Source organism: Octopus sinensis, linkage group LG2 (genome assembly GCF_006345805.1).
Source record: "Octopus sinensis linkage group LG2, ASM634580v1, whole genome shotgun sequence".
Lineage (NCBI taxonomy): Eukaryota > Metazoa > Mollusca > Cephalopoda > Octopoda > Octopodidae > Octopus > Octopus sinensis.
Window position 1 is genome coordinate 176,849,448 of NC_042998.1, and position 17,144 is coordinate 176,866,591.

A 17,144-nucleotide genomic window follows, 5' to 3' on the forward strand; every position below is an offset into this window, starting at 1 on the left:
TCATCAAAATTGCAGATGAGGGTTATTTCCCTCTTTACACACCCTAAAAAAATTGTAATCGTGCCACATGTATCCAAGACACTTTTCGAAGGTGCTTTCCTCCATGTGTTCAAATCTTCTTTTTTCTCTACATTGTATACTTAATTTAATTTTTTATTATCCATTTGGACTATTCCATTTCTGCACGCTAATTTTATTTTTAATTTATTCCCATTCATGTGAAACCACTTATTCAAGTTCAAGTCATTGATGCAATTTTATACCAATTGCTATTTTTACTTTTGTTATGTTAGAATTATATTATACTTTAGTTTGATTTTAATTATTACTTATTACATATAATTCAATTGTTATTATTATTTTTATTGTTAAAGTGAAAGCATCTGACATAAAATAGAGAAATGTTTTTGTTTCACTTTTAACACGTAATACTGAAATAGTGGAGAAGATATGATATTGCCATGGGCTCGCTCTAGGCAAGAAGTTGAACATTTTTTCCCATGAAACTACATGGACCCTAAGTAAGGCATGTGTAAAATTTGAATGAAATTGGTTGTGTAGTTCTCAAGTTTTAGGGAAACACACAGACAGACAGACACACATTCTCAGTTTTATATATAGAGAGAGATATACATGTGTGTGTGTGTGTGTGTGTGTGTGTGGTGTGTGTGTGTGTGTGTGTGTGTGTGCGCGTGCGATAGTGCGTGTGTAAGACAAAGAATGAAGAATTAAATTCTTATATAACTTTATTCATTTACGGACGTTTCGAATGGCTTGAGGAACAGTTTCCACACTATACAATGACTTGTATGCACAAATCATTCAGTAATTTAACTGATTAATCAATTGTTTAACGGAACGGTTATCCTCCAATCATTCTCATCAGTGCTTGAAATTTATTATGGTTAAATTTTCGGATTCTGCTACAAACAAAGCTTTTCGGAAGTGGGTTTGCAGATCACACACATTTCAAGTTATCTTTCTTAATCCATTGCATGTTTGCCCAACTTACAGTCCTGGGAGATCAACGTGTCGTTTAGTGTTGGAGTATGTTAGCCCGTGAGAATGTAGGTTTGAGAAGATTACTCATATCAAACAGCTTTACTCGCTGGCCAGTCTTTAGTAGATGAGTATTTAAAGTAGCTAGAAAGGGTGTGAAAGAAAGTCAACTGGATGCATAATAACTGTATGCAGAATTTATAAGTACCCACCTCTCTGTTTCGTCCGAGATAAATCAAGTTTAACACAGTTAAAGTGTATTTAAACTGAATAAGGCTAAGTGCAATAGCTAAGGATAAGATTAAAGATGAAAAATTAGTAAAAGAGTATTTGGTATATTTCATAGAAGGTGAATGAAGGAAGAGAAGGAATCTCTAATAAGATATTGATTTTATTTATACAATGGTTAGTAAATTATGCGGGGTTTTTGTGTGAACATTTTAAAAATGCTTTGTTTAAATAAGTGAGACAAGCGAAATAATAACTCGTTACATTGTTAATTAGGTTGGATTTATAATTGAGTAATTAAAGTGTCTTTACTGACAACAAATTACAGCTTTCACCGCCCACTCTATAAAGAAGGACACTACTTCTAATGGACTACGAAAGAGAATGGTCTATAATCCTCCCTATGAGCTTGGCTAGCGACTTGCAATTTATTTTCTTATGTATTTAATAGTGAATGTGGTTATATGGTCTTGGATTTCATTTCGGAAGATCCTATGTAATAACAGACATTATCAGGTGCTTTGACCACGCATATATATATATATATATCTTTCCTAAGGCACAAGTTACCTACGAGGCATTTGTTGCAATTCCTAAGTCATCCATTCTATTATGTTTGCAGTCGTAGGAGGCCATATTATTTATTCTATAAGTGCTATTGTTATTACTCAGAAGAGATACTAAAATATTATTATCCCCATTATCAACACCTGTTAAAGGTAGACCCATATTGGCTTATGCACTCTGAATAAAGACACTACGTTCATTCTTTCTGAAGGAGTTGAGTTTTCTAAAGTTAATAGCTGCTATAATAGTCGTAGGAGTGGCTGTGTGGTAAGTAGCTTGCTTACCAACCGCATAGTTCCGGGTTCAGTCCCACTGCGTGGCACCTTTGGCAAGTGTCTTCTACTATAGCCTCGGGCCGACCAAAGCCTTGTGAGTGGATTTGGTAGACGGAAACTGAAAGAAGCCCGTCGTATATATGTAATTATATATATATGTGTGTGCGTGTATGTTTGTGTGTCTGTGTTTGTCCCCCTAGCATTGCTTGACAACCGATGCTGGTGTGTTTATGTCCCCGTCACTTAGCGGTTCGGCAAAAGAGACCGATAGAATAAGTACTGGGCTTACAAAGAATAAGTCCCGGGGTCGAGTTGCTCGATTAAAGGCGGTGCTCCAGCATGGCCGCAGTCAAATGACTGAAACAAGTAAAAGAGTAAAGAGTATAATATCCGCTTATTTAGGTCAACTGGAATATGCACACTGGACGGTATGCATATTGGTATTTTACTATATCTGCTAGAGGTGGAGAAATATCTGTCTAACACCTTGAAGAAAATTTCTAGGATGTCTGTGATTGCGCGGATTCTGAATGGAGCTTTATATCACGCAATCGTTCTATTGCATGCTTTATTTCTCCTAAATTTGTTATAATGATTTACATTGATATAGTTATTTCTATGTATATTAGTTCCCTCATGGTTGCACGAAGAATTGTGATTGTTTCCTTGGTTAAACTCCTCGTTGCTACGCTTAGTCCTTTTACTTGTGCTTATTTGGTGCCTAATCTGTAAATTATCTAGATATTTTCTGGGGCTTTCACTGGAAACAATAGAGTTATTTAGACAATTTATCTTTTTGATTGGAAGATAATCTTTATTACTCGCTGTGTGACTCTCTTCTTATTTTTCATACCATTATCCTGGTTACAAGCAATCCTATTCCCATGTCCATTGCTATAATCATTCGTATTGCCATGATTTTTATTACTTCTATGCACCAGTGATCGTATTCTACTATCCATAGGCGTTTTCACAGTATTTACATCGGAAATATATACTGCTCTAGCTGAAACGGCGTTGGCCTTGATATTCTAAACGGGTTACTACTACGACTGGAATTAATAATAACTCTTGGATGGTTGGATTTTCGCTTGATGTATTGGAGGTTCTCATTGGATTAATGGTAAGGATGATAAAATGATAAAGTCATTTAAAGTATTAGATATATCTTTGTTCGTCTTCGTTATTCAAATACATGGCAGTAGTCAAATGTGTGTGTGTGCGTGTGTGTATGTGTGTATACACTTTGAATCATTTGAAAAATTCAAGAGACGAAACCGGAATACTTCTTTAAGTAATTATGGCTTTTAGCTTACATAAAACTGATATTGAGCATGTTATGAATATTTTTTTGTTTGTTATCCTTCCAAATAAACATGCCCAGATAAACGCACGTACAAACACACAAATACACACACTCATTGACTCTCTCTCTCCCCACACACATACGCATATCTATGTCTCTTCTGTTTTTTAATTATTATAAATCTTCCACTGAGGAGGGAGCCGGTTTCCAATAAAGATACAAGACTCCATCTTTGGGATGTAGTTAACACAGACAAATTCACATTTGGAACTTGAGAAAAGTCTTGCATATTTTTACTGTTCCACTCACAGATTGCACTTGTAATATACAAATTAGCCGGTCGATTTCTCTTTCTGAAAATCCCAGTTTATCCAGATTCTCCTTTAAGCATTTACTAATAAAATCTAGTGCTTGAATTATTATTAGTATGAATATGAATTCATAGTCTGAATATAGAAGCTGGAGGTTTCGAAGCAGTTGTGCATAGATATCCTCTTTTCCATTGATTCTCAAAGAGATATTTATATCTGCAGGGCAGGTGACCTCTATGATTGTACATACCTTTGCCCCTCTGTCCCAAACATGTACGTATGTATGTATATACGTATAGTTATGTATGTTTGTATGTATATGTACATTTATGTATGTATGTATGCATGTATGTATGTATGTATGTATGTATGTATGTAAGTGTGTATGTATGTCTCTTCTAATTTTTAATTATTATAAATCTTCCACTAAGAAGGGAGCCGGTTTCCAACAAAGATACAAGTCTCCCTCTTTGGGATGTAGTTAACACAGACAAATTCAATTTGGAACTTGAGAAAAGCCTTGTATATTTTTACTGTTCCACTCACAAATTGGACTTGTAATGTACGAATCAGCCGGTCAATTTCTCATTCTGAAAATCCCAGTTTATCTAGATTCTCCTTTGTATTTAAATGCGTGATGAATAACACTACGACAATCATATCCGACACCACTATAGCCGTAACATTAATTAAAGAAAGAAAAAACAACACCACATTTTCAACGTCTTTTCCACTGCTGTCTTCGTCGTCGTCATCGTCACCACCATCGCCACCGCTTCCACCGCCACCGCCACCATCATCATCATGACCATTTATTACATGTCATCGTTCACTGTCTGTAACTCTGATTGTCTCACCGGCTTCTAACAATTTGCCAGTCTGACTCTTCCGGGTTGCTGCTGCTGCTGTTAATGATCATGATACTTATGCTGCTGCTGCTTATCCTGCTACCGCTGCTGATGTCAATGCAGCTCTTGCTAGTCTCGTTTGCTATGCAGATCTTGTGATTGTAGCTTTGTTATTTTAGACCAACTGAAACCTTGGATCAAGCAAACGTATGATCAAAGGCGTTTCAGTCGTGACTATCATAGGCTTTTTAAAGAGCATTTAGGATTACACACCTAATATGCTCTAATGTGATTTGAGAAATATTTGGCTGCCATTTCTTGCAAGTCGAGCAAATAGCGTAGAGATTCCTTCGATGATTTTTTATCCCATAATTTTATAAATTCAAATTACGATGAACGTAAACAAACAAACGAAGTTTGCTTAAGAAGTGTTGAGATGTCTTAGAAAGTTAAAGAAGTGATTTTTTTTTAAATTCTCAAACGCAGGATAATGCTAATAATATAGCCTGAACTGGATAAGCTACCCCGATATTGCAGAAAAAAGTGATGGCAACCGGCTATATATATTACATACATATAAGGGGGATGGCCACTACGTGGACATCTATTATGCTAGAAGTAGATCCGCTATGGTTTTAGCAATAAGAAAGGAATGTTCTCAAGAAAATTTAGCAAACAAAATATACGTTCTGGGTTACGTTCTGGTGTTTGCTAAATTTTCATGAGAACATTCCTTTCTTAGTGGTAAGACTATAGCGGATCTACTTCTAGTATAATGGATTTCCACGTAGTGGTCATCCCCTCTTATATGTAATATAATTTTTCTGAATCTTCAGATTTTAATTTGCTAGACCACTGGTTTTAAATTGATATTAATCAAATTAATATTCAATTTTCACCCTTATTATTTTAAATTTAAATTTTTATATATATATCAGTCTCTTTTGCCGAACCGCTAAGTTACGGGGACGTAAACACACCACCATCGGTTGTCAAGTGATGTTGGGGGTGGACAAACACACACTCAAACATATATACACATACATATATATATATACATATATACAACGGGCTTCTTTCAGTTTCCGCCAACCAAATCCACTCGAGGTTTTGGTCGGCCCCAGGCTATAGTAGAAAACACTTGCCCAAGGTGCCACGCAGTGGGAATGAACCCGGAACCATGTGGTTGGTAAGCAAGCTACTTACCACACACCCACTCCTGCACCAAAATATATATATATATATATATATGTCCGTGTGTGTCTGTGTTTGTCTCCTCAACATCACTTGACAACCGATGCTGGTGTGTGTACGTCCCCGTAACTTAGCGGTTCGGCAAAAGGGGGGAACCGATAAAATAAGTACTAGGCTTACAAAGAATAAGTCCAGGGATCGATTCGCTCGACTAAAGGCGGTGCTCCAGCATGGCCACAGTCAAATGACTTGAAACAAGTAAAAGAGTAAAAGAGTAAAGAGTGATAGTCATAGGCATCTTCTAGCCGTGCCCTCCCACTTTAAGACAGATATGATTTGAGGCCATATGGTTTGTTATGTCCAGTGAGTCGCACAACCACGATGCTCGATCGTTACTTAGTTATTAACGACGATGTTTTTGCCGCTGCTGTTGTCGCTGTTATGACTGGTGTTGTATAGCTGTTGTTGTTGCCGCCGACGACGCTGCTGCTGCTGCTGTGCTGCTGCTATTACAGTTGTTGTTGCTGCTGCTGCTGCTATTGTTATGACTCAATGACTCATCAATATGTGTACGTGAAGATGTATATGACATTTTTTGACTGAGTCTAAAAGCGTATAAAGTTGTTTGTGTGGTGTATGTTATGTTTATATACGTGCGTTAGGTTACGTAATTTTGTATGTTTGCTCGTTTGTGTTTGTGTGTGTGTGAGAGAGAGAGAGAGTGAGTGTGTGTGTGTGTGGTGTGAGAGAGAGAGAGTGTGTGTGTATATGCCAGTGTGAGCATGTCTGTGAGAGAGAAAAAGAGTATGTGAGAGAGAGAGAGAGAGAGAGTGTGTGTGTGTATATGTCAGTGAGAGTGTGAGCATGTCTGTGAGAGAGAAAAAGAGTGTGTATGTGAGAGAGAGAGAGAGTGTGTGTGTGTATATGTCAGTGTGAGCATGTCTGTGAGAGAGAAAAAGAGTGTGTATGTGTGAGAGAGAGAGAGAGAGAGTGAGTGTGTATGTGTGTTTGTATGCACAAATATAAAGTTGTTTAAAGTTATTCCATTGTGTGTTTGTATGTCTCCGTTTATTAGACTGTATATGATAATTTTGTTGGGTGACCATGAGTGCAGAATTGTGAGATGTTTGAATACGCAAGCTTCAAGCCGTTCATGAGATTTTTGTATATTAAAACTGAGTTAACTTGTATGTGATGTTTGTCTATGCATTTATCCACGAGTGTTTGTGTCAGTCCATACGGAATCCTTGAGTACCTGTGTGAAGTTGTGTGCTGTATGTGTATCTGTTAGGCTACGTATATATATACATACATAATATATATATATATATATATATAGTATATATATATATATATATATATATATATATTATATATATATATATATATATATATATATATATATATATATATATATATATAATAGCAGTATCGCCTGGCGTTGCTCAGGTTTGTTTCGACACTTTAGAATTGGAATTTTGAAAAGTAAAAATTTTGCCTTATGTGGACTTGTTATTCTCTTTAAGTGAACAATTTTCTGGTTGAAATACCCCGAAAAATGGTGACACAGTAGTCAAAAAATCGCAAAAAAATAGGGATTTTCATAGAAAAAAACAGCTTTGTGATGTAAATAATTTTTGGTGTTAAGATGGTCCGATCTGAGCAAGCCTTCTTCTAACATACTCTCAATTTTGGTCAACTTGCGCCGCAGGGTCTCGGAGGAGATAGTGTTAGTTGAAGGCTACCAAACCTGCCATACACAGACAACTTCAGCTTTATATATATATATACGTTTGACATATAAAGTTGTGTAAAGTTTTGTTTGTTAGTGTGTGTGCTTGTGCATTTGCGTGTGTGTATGTTGTGTGAAGTTGTAAATAAGACTTTCCATTGAGCATTTGTTCAATGATGTGCGCGTATCTATGTTTCTGTTTGTGTGCCAAAACTGTTTATGACATTTTAGGCTGAGCATCTATGTAAAGTTGTGCGCGTGCTGTCTGTGTGTGAAAGAGAGAGAAAAAGATAGAGAAAGAAAGAGAGAGAGAGAGAGAGAGAGAGAGAGAGAGAGAGAGAGAGAGAGAGAGAGAGAGAGAGAGAGAGAGAGAGTGGTTGTAACTGAGATTTTAGACGAGTCACTGTTTAGCAAAGGTGGTGTGTGTACTTGTGAATGTTTGGGTGTCAGACTGTAGGATATATGAGATTTTTGGCTCAGTGACTGTGTAAAGTAGAGTAGAAAATGAGAGAATGATCTACAAAGAGGTAGAAAGCGACTTACTGTAAAAGAAAGAGAGATAGAAAAGAGCCGATAGGAGTGTTGGAGAAACTAATCAAAGAATTAGAAGATGCGAGACAGGTCAAAAGAGAACAAAAGATGTGCAAACAAAGAGAAAAGGAAAGAGTGAGATATAGAATGAAATGAGAGAAAGATAGAATGGTGAAGAGAAAAGAAGAGTCTAAATAAACAAACGGATAATTAGAAGTGGTGGGTGGAGTAAGCGGTAAGAGAACCGTTAGAGAGAAAGAGGGACAGAAGGAAAGAGAGAGAGGGGCGGAGGGAAAGAGGGGTTGAGGAGAGGGAAAAGAGAAGGAGTGAGTGGGAGGAAAAGACAGATAGAAGGAGAAAGAGAGAGAGTGAGGAAAAGAGAGGGAAAGACAGGGGGAGGAAGAGAGGAACAGAGAGAGGAAAGTGAGGTGACAGAGGGAGACAGACAGGATATACGGACGATAAACAGATGAACAATGAGTAGAAGGAAGAGGTGATGAAAAAGGAGGGAGGGAGAGAGTACGTATGCTGACGATATAGGTAGACGATGAGAAAGAAGTGTAAACAGAAAGGGGAAGGAGGAAAGACGGTAAAGAAAATGGTTGTAGACAGACGATAAATGAGACGAAGAAAAAGATGTAAATAGGGAGGAGGTACGAGACAGGGATGAAAAATATCTGTGAATGACGGCGTAAACAGAGAGGGAGAGCGGGTGAGATTTGGAAAAGACGGGTGGTAGTATATATATATATAGAGAGAGAGAGAAAGAGAAAGAGAGGGGAAGAAAAGTAGAGAGAGAAAGAGAAAGAGAGGGGAAGAAAAGTAGAGAGAGAAAGAGAAAGAGAGGGGAAGAAAAGTAGAGAGAGAGAGAGATGTAAGCTGAAAGAAGGCTTGAAAAGAAATTTTAAAAAATGGGAAACAATGTGAAGTGAAGGATGACAGAATGAAATAAAGGAAAGAGAGGGGGTAGGAGAATTGTAAGGGAGAGAGAGAATTAAAGATAAAGAAGCACAAAAGAATAAACGACAGCAAGGAGAAGACAAAGGAGAGGGATGGTGGGAGGAGACAAAAGAGAAACATGTAAATAATAGAAGAGAGACAGGGAAAGAAAGAACGAAAGAGAGAGTATGAGAAGGAGAGTGAAAAGACAAAGAAGTTGGACTGTATGTGTGCGTGTGTGTGTATGTGTGTGTATGTGTGTGTGAGTGTATTTTGATGAGGAAATAAAAGATGAGAAGTGTGGGGGGTAGGGTGGGGGGGGGGTGGTGGGTGGTGGTGAGCGTAAATTGAGAAAGGTGAGGATGTGTGAAACAAGAAGAATGTAAACATAAACAAAGAGAGGCAAACGTGGGATTGATAGCTAGCTAGCTAAATAGCTAGATAAGCAGATAGCTAGATAGACAGATAGCTTGATAGGCAGATAGCCAGGTAGCTTGATAACTAGATAGATTGCGAGGGCGGTAGCCAGGCATTTATCTCTCTCTCTCTCTCTCTCTCTCTCTCTCTCTCTCTCTAATCTGTCTGTCTGTCTGTCTTGTCTGTCTACTATCTATCTATCTATATCTATCTATCTATCTATCTATAATTCTCTCTATCTATCTAATCGATCCATCTATCTATCTATCTATCTATCTATCATCGATCCATCTATCTATCTATCTATCATCTATCTATCTATCTATCTATCTATCTATCTATCTATCTATCTATTATCTACAGACAGACAGACAGACAGATCGATAGATAGATAGATAGATAGATAGATAGATAGATAGATAGATAGATAGATAGGTGGCTAGATAGGTAGGAAGATAGATGGATAGAAAGAGAGAGAAGGAGAGTGAGAGAGAGAGACGGGGAGAAAGAGGGAGAAAGCAGGGGATATGAAGAGATGTATGAAGCAGAAGGAAACCATAAAAGTATGAGTAGTGAAAGAGAGAAAGAGTTTGTGTCCGTAATTAAGAAGGGTTATAGAAAAGTGGAGAGGAGTTATATGAAGGAGAAAGGAATAGAACGGAGAATGGATAAGAAAGAGAAAGACAGATCAGAAGAGTGAATGGTGAACAAAGAGCGAGAGAGTGCGGAGAGACGGGGAGAGGGGAGAGCGATAGGAAAGGGAAGAAGGAAAGAGAAAGAAAGAGAGTTTGTGTGTGTGCGTACGTATGTGTGTGACGTGTGTGTGTGTGTGTGTGTGTGTGTGTGTGTGTGTGTGTGTGTGTGTGTGTGTGTGGTGTCGCGAGGAAAGGGAATTGGAATGCACGATGAAAGGAAAACAAAGAATGAGATAAAAGAGAGAAATGGAGAATGAAAAACGGAGACAAAGAATGAACTAGAGAGAGAGAGAGAGAGAGAGAGAGAGGAGGTGGAAAAGAAAGAGAGACAGACAATGGAATACAAAGACAAAGGAAAGAAAGAGAGGAGCAGAGAGTGCAATGCAGTAATGAAAAGAGATGTGATGTGGTAGGATCTATGTGAGATGATGAAGATGAATGATAAAATTCTGATAAAAGTGTGAATGGAAGAAAAGAAGGTGCAAAAATAAATAAATAAATGAATAAATAAATAAATAAATAAATAAATAAATGATAGATGTGAAGATATTGCGGAAATGAAGGTGGAAAATAAACAAAACATACAAGACAAAATAGATAAACAAATGGGAATAAAAACATAAATAAGAAAAGTGAAATTTGATGATTTACAGGATTTAAAATCTGATTTTAATGGAAGGATTTGGTAGTAGAAAGTTTGACTTGAACTGGTGTCAATCAGAGACACGAAGAGTTGATGACTGTGGAAAGATGATAGAGAGTAGAAACGGGAGGGGAGAGAGAGGGAGAAAGAGAGAAACAAGGAGGAAGGGAGAGACGAACAGAGAGAGAGAGAGACAGAGAGGGAGGAAAGGAAAGGTGGTGAAAGATAGGGGAATATAAGGGAATGGGAGGGAGATGACAGGAAGGAAAGAAAGAGGAGAGAGAGAGAGAGAGATGGGGAGGAGGATGGAGAGAGTTGATCCGGAATGAGACGGAAGGAAAGAGAGAGAACGTGAGTGGTGAAAAGACGCGACAGAGAGAGAAAGAATGAGAGAGAGAGAGCGAAAGAAAGAGGGAAGAGAGGTGTGTAAGACGGAAGGAAAGACAAAGAGAGAAGAGGAAAGAGTGTCGGAAGGAAAGTAAAGAAAGAAAACAAACTGAAAAGTAAAAACGATAAATCGAAATGAAGAATCAGAGAAAATAAAAATAAGGTGAAAAAAAAGAGATAAGAAGAAGGAGAAGGGAAAAAGAGATAATAAAATAGAGAGTATGTACGTACACATACTCATATACAGACACACATACTTGTATGACTGGGACTTTTAAGTATCGCCCGTGGTTGCTTGACTCTACATAAACGCATCGAGTCCTTGCTTTAGAAAATGTTTGCTGGTCGCTCATACATGATATATGCATACAGAAACACGTAACACACAACACAACACATACACACCACACACACCACACACAACACACACACACACACACAACACACACACACACCACACAACACACACCACACACACATATATATATATATAGGGAAAGTTTACGAAAATAAACAAAAGACGAAGGCAGGTGGTGTACAAATAAACAAATGTATTAGTATAGCGCTCAGGAATAGAAAAAGTCTTTTACGTTTCGAGCCTACGCTCTTCCACAGAAAGATACACAGAAAAAAAGGAGAGAAAAAATGCGTGTAGTAGCTAACGATCTATCATACACGCATGTACATACACAGACACACACGCGAGCGCGAATTAGTGAACAAACAAAAGAAAAAGCATTCAACATATTTAGTAGGAGTTAGATGTATTATTTAAACCAGTTTGATTTGGTTCTATGCTACTTAAAGTTTCGAGGGTCTCTAACAGAAACACGTCTCTTTCAGGCTTAGATTACCGAATCAAACTCTCTTAAGTAATACACTCGCGCCCTCGTGCGTTCAGACACACAAGCATACACACAGACAGACAGACAGACACACACACACACACACACACACACACACACACACACACACACACACACGGTAATACGAAGAGGAAAATAGAACTAACACACCAAGCTCTCCATCCCCTATTCCCAGTTCCTCCGTCTATGCAGGCTCTGCAGTGACGACAATGACTTTGAGACTCAGTCTCAACTCATGGCTCACCACTTCATATCCTACGAGGATATCCCCTCACCGCTATCCACACTGCCCTTGCCAGAGCACGTTCCATGGACCATGCATCTGCTCTCTCTCCCCCCCGCATCCGTCCCGCCGTCACTCGTCTCCCGTTTCCCCTCACCTACCACCCCAGTACCTTACATCTCGAACGCCCCATTCTCCGAGCCTTCCGGCGACTCCAGTCCGACCCCTCCATTTCGCACATCTTCCCTAACTGACCTCTCCCTCCTTCAAACGAGCCCACAACCTACAAGACCTCTTGGCCCATAGCTTCTTCCCTAACCCAACCTCCTAATCCGGCTCGTTCCCCTGCTCCTGCGCATGCTCCCGCACTTGTCCTTACCTCTCCATCACCACCCTCCTCACAGGCACCCATCATCGACCCTATCATCACTGACTCCTTCACCTGCACTTCTAGCAACATCATCTACTGCCTCTCCTGCTCTCTCTGTCTTTCTCTGTACATCGGTCAAACGGGACGCCGCTTGGCTGACCGGTTCGCGGAACACATCCGAGACATCAAACTCGGCAGCGACACCCCGGTCTCGCGCCATTTCTGCTCTACCGGTCATTCTTTTCAACACCTGTGTTCGGATTGTCCTTGCATAGAGGCCATCCAGCCTCCCATCTTCGCCGTGAACAGGGATTAATCTTCTCTCTTCACTCCTTTGCGCCACATGGGCTCAACTCTTCTCCCCTCTTCATCTAACCCCCTCTTCTCTCTTCTCTTCCTCTCACACCTACTTCCTCACACCTTCCTCTCCTCTCTTGCTCTGACACCTACTTCCTCTTTTCACTCTTACCCACCTTCTCCCTTCCACGCTCCCCCTCCCACCTCCCTCGTTATCCCACCCCTAAACATTCCAACCCAAATAGATAAATTGATGGAGAAAGAAATGACAGAAAAATTTAAGGTAGAGTACTTGCGCAGACTGAGACTGATCTTTAAGTCGAAATTAAATGGGCGGAATAAGATTGAAGTTATCAACGCCCGGGCGGTTTCACTCCTTAGATATGTAACAAAGGACAGAAAGACAAGAGCATGGACAGAAAGACAAGGAGTTGGTAACTAGATAGGGGACACTTCACCCAAAAAGAAACACAGACAGACTGTATGTACCAAGAAAAAGAGCGAGGAGAGGACTGATTGGATGCGAACACAGCATTAGAGCAGAAGAAAACAACATAGCCTGGTATGTAGAAAAGGCCGCACAACAGCTATTATTAGAAGTAAGAAGGTCATGTTTGTGTAGGATGAAAGATTGCAAAAATAAAGCACTGTACAAGCAATTGAAAACAAATGAAACTGAAAATAGGTGGGTAAAGTAAAGAATGCATTGTTAATTTCATAGAGATGTTGAAGATAAGATAGACAGAGAAAAAAGATGGCTGTGGATGACTAAAATTGATTTAAAACCGGAAACAGAAGTTCTAATCTGTGCTACCCAAGAACAAGCACTAAGAACAAACTACATAAAATACAGAATAGACAACACATCAGAAAGTGATAAGTGCAGAATCTGTGGACAAAATGGTGAAACCGTATGGCATATTACCAGCCAGTATATGCCACTAGCCCAGAAGGAGTATAAGAGACGCCACGACAATATAGCCAGGCTTTTCCATTGGACACTCTGCAACAAGTATGGACTTGACAGAGCAAAAAATTGGTACGACCACAAACCCGAAAGGCATCGTCGAAAATAAAAATGCAAAGATCCTATGGAATTTTAAGATTCAGTGCGACCATGAGATAGAGAATAGGAAGCCAGACATAAGTCTTAATTGAGAAAGAAAACAAACTATGCTGGATCATAGATATAGCATGCCCATTTGACAACAATATATGCGATAAGGGAGAAAGAAAAGTCGAGATATGATAGGTTAGCTTCGGAAGTTAAGCAGTTGTGGTCAATGAAAAAGGTAGCAGTTGTACCAATAATTGTCGGAGCCCTGGGAACAGTGAGCAACAATCTCGAGAAATACGTGGAACAAATAGGGGCTACAATAAGGATGGAGCACTTCCAGAAAACAGCACTGCTTAAAACCGCTCGAATACTCCGGAAGGTGCTCGAAAAATAAGAGATATTAACCTTAGTTCACTGGTGGTGAACAGCTGACACCGCAGTTCATCTCCAGCGTTAGAAGCTGTGCAAAGACAATAATAATAACAATAATAATAATAATAATAATGATAATGATAATGATAATGATAATGATAATAATAATAATAATAATAATAATAATAATAATAATAATAATAATAATAATAATAACAACAACAGTAATATGTTTTCCACTATATTCACTTTCGATATTTTGCGTAATGATAAAAATGTTTGCAACCCATATTTTGATGACGTAAAATACAAATACAATAACTGTTATAAAAGTTATGTAATTTCCTGTTTTGTCACGTGATCAAACATATTAACGTACATATGCACACATCAAATATAAACAAAAGCAGATACGCAGGCAACGCAAACACGCGCGCAAATAAATTTAACACACACACACGCACACAAATAAATGGAACCAAAGAACATGAATATATAACGTTTTTTTTGTTTTAAATTTTTAACATGCACACGAACACACATTGCTGTCATGTTGAGTCTGTTGATGATCACCCGATCGATTATGATGTGATTCTGTTCGTGTCTAATTCTCTCACCTTAAGGAAATATTGAACTCCCTATTTCAAGATGCAATTTTTAATTTTTAATTAATTAATTAATTAATTAATTGTTGGGGCAGGCGTAGGAGTGACTGTGTGGTAAGTAGCTCCCATTTTTGTTCATCATTATCATCTTCATCTCATTAATGTTTTTGTCCAGCCCGCAGCAACTCCTCTATGTAACGCCTTTATGGCAAATTTATATGAAATAAAGTAGCTTGCTTACCAACCACATGGTTCCGGGTTCTGTCCCACTGTGTGGCACCTTGGGCAATTGTCTTCTACTATAGCCTCGGGCCGAGCAAAGCCTTATGAATGGATTTGGTAGACAGAAACTGAAAAAAGCCCGTCGTAATATTATATATATATATACACACACACACACACACACACACCCACACCACACATACATATATATATATATATATATAATATATATATATATATATATATATATATATCTATATATATATATATGTATGTATATGTATAATATTATATGTAGTATATGTGTGTATATGTTTGTGTGTCTGTGTTTGTCTCCCCAACATCGCTGACAACCGATGGTGGTGTGATTACGTCCTCGTAACTTAGCGGTTCGGCAAAAAGAGACCGATTAGAATAAGTACTCGGCTTACAAAGAATAAGTCCTGGGGTCGATTTGCTCGACTAAAGGCGGTGCTCCAGCATGGCCGCAGTCAAATGACTGAAACAAGTAAAAGGGTAAAAGAGTAATTTGTAATTGAATGAGTTGAGTATGGAAACAATTGTAGGTAACATAATTTTGATAGTATGTTAATAACTTGAATTTTATCAGTTAAAACTCTTCATTTTCTTCTTATATATCTATATCTATCTATCTATCTATCTATCTTATCTTCTATCTATCTATCTATCTATCTATCTATCTATCTATCTATCTATATATATATATATATATATATATATATATAATTAATTAATAAACTTGCAAATTATGAGTGTGAGTGCGTTTGTGTGCGCGCGCGCTTATGTGTGTGTGTGTGTGTGTGTGTGTCTGTACACAGGAGGTGAATTGGTTGACTTGTTAGAGCGTTGGATAATATTCTCTTGCTATATTCGTTCCAGCTCTCTGCCCTCTATGTTCAAATACTTCCGAGGTCAACCTTGCTTGTCATTCTTTCTGGATTGAGAAATGAAATTCTATTGTTTTATGGTCAGTTGTTGTTGCTGTGGTCAATTGTTGGTGCTGCTGTTGTTGTTTGTTGTTGCTCTTCTTCTTCTTCTTCTTTTCTTCTTCTTCTTCTTCTTCTTCTTCTTCTTCTTCTTCTTCTTCTTCTTCTTCTGTATCTCTCCTTCACCCACCCTCTCTTTCCCCTCACCCTCTTTCTGTCCCTTTCTGCAAAACGTTGGCTTGGACGATTAATACTTCCGACCGAAGTGTTTATTGTACCCTTTCGAGGGGCAGTTCACATATTGTTCCTTACAACCACTCTCTCAGCTCTTACTTTAAGCTTCCACATAGCTTTTAATGTGACGGCAGCATTACTCCAAGTAACGGCCCTGACAGGCGGGCTAAACAAGGTGAGGAAAACGGACGAGTATCGAACCTTCGGTGAATCAGGGATCTATCTATCTTATTATGTGAATTCAGATTCGGGCTGACTGAGCGGAAGAATTCAACTGTAGACTAAACGGTCAAAATGGCACTTTATGTGCAGCAGGACATAGACTACGCCTTGTTGATCCACCATGTCTGGCTTTATCTCTTTTCTCGACGTTTGTCCTGCCACTGTTTCAAGATGGGACCCAGGAAGAAAGTGAACTTCGACAGTATAAAGTGGTTCCTTACATTTTTTTAACCAAATACGTCACACAAGTTATCAATAATCCTCCATCTCACCACTTAGGTAACGCTGTGTGGTAGTACACAACAGATACCTCCAAACTAAAGGTCTTGTAGCACTCACAGAACCCTGCACAATTGTGACAATGTACCATCAATTGCGTAGTTTCAGCTGTACGGAAGATGTAATATGTGGACGAGAGCAGTTGACGTTCTATGGTTCTCCGTGTGCCTGCATCTTTTCTTGAAATACTGTATAGACAGTCATAGTTTTCAATGATTATTCATGGCCGAAACTTCTTGGAGCCACAGATAGCCACAAACAGCGACCTTTCACTGCAGCAGTTGGAGGTATCAAACATCCTGTTTATCTCAGTTTGATTAGATGGTTCCTCGTCGGATACCGGGCGAACAAAACACACACACCACACACACACACACA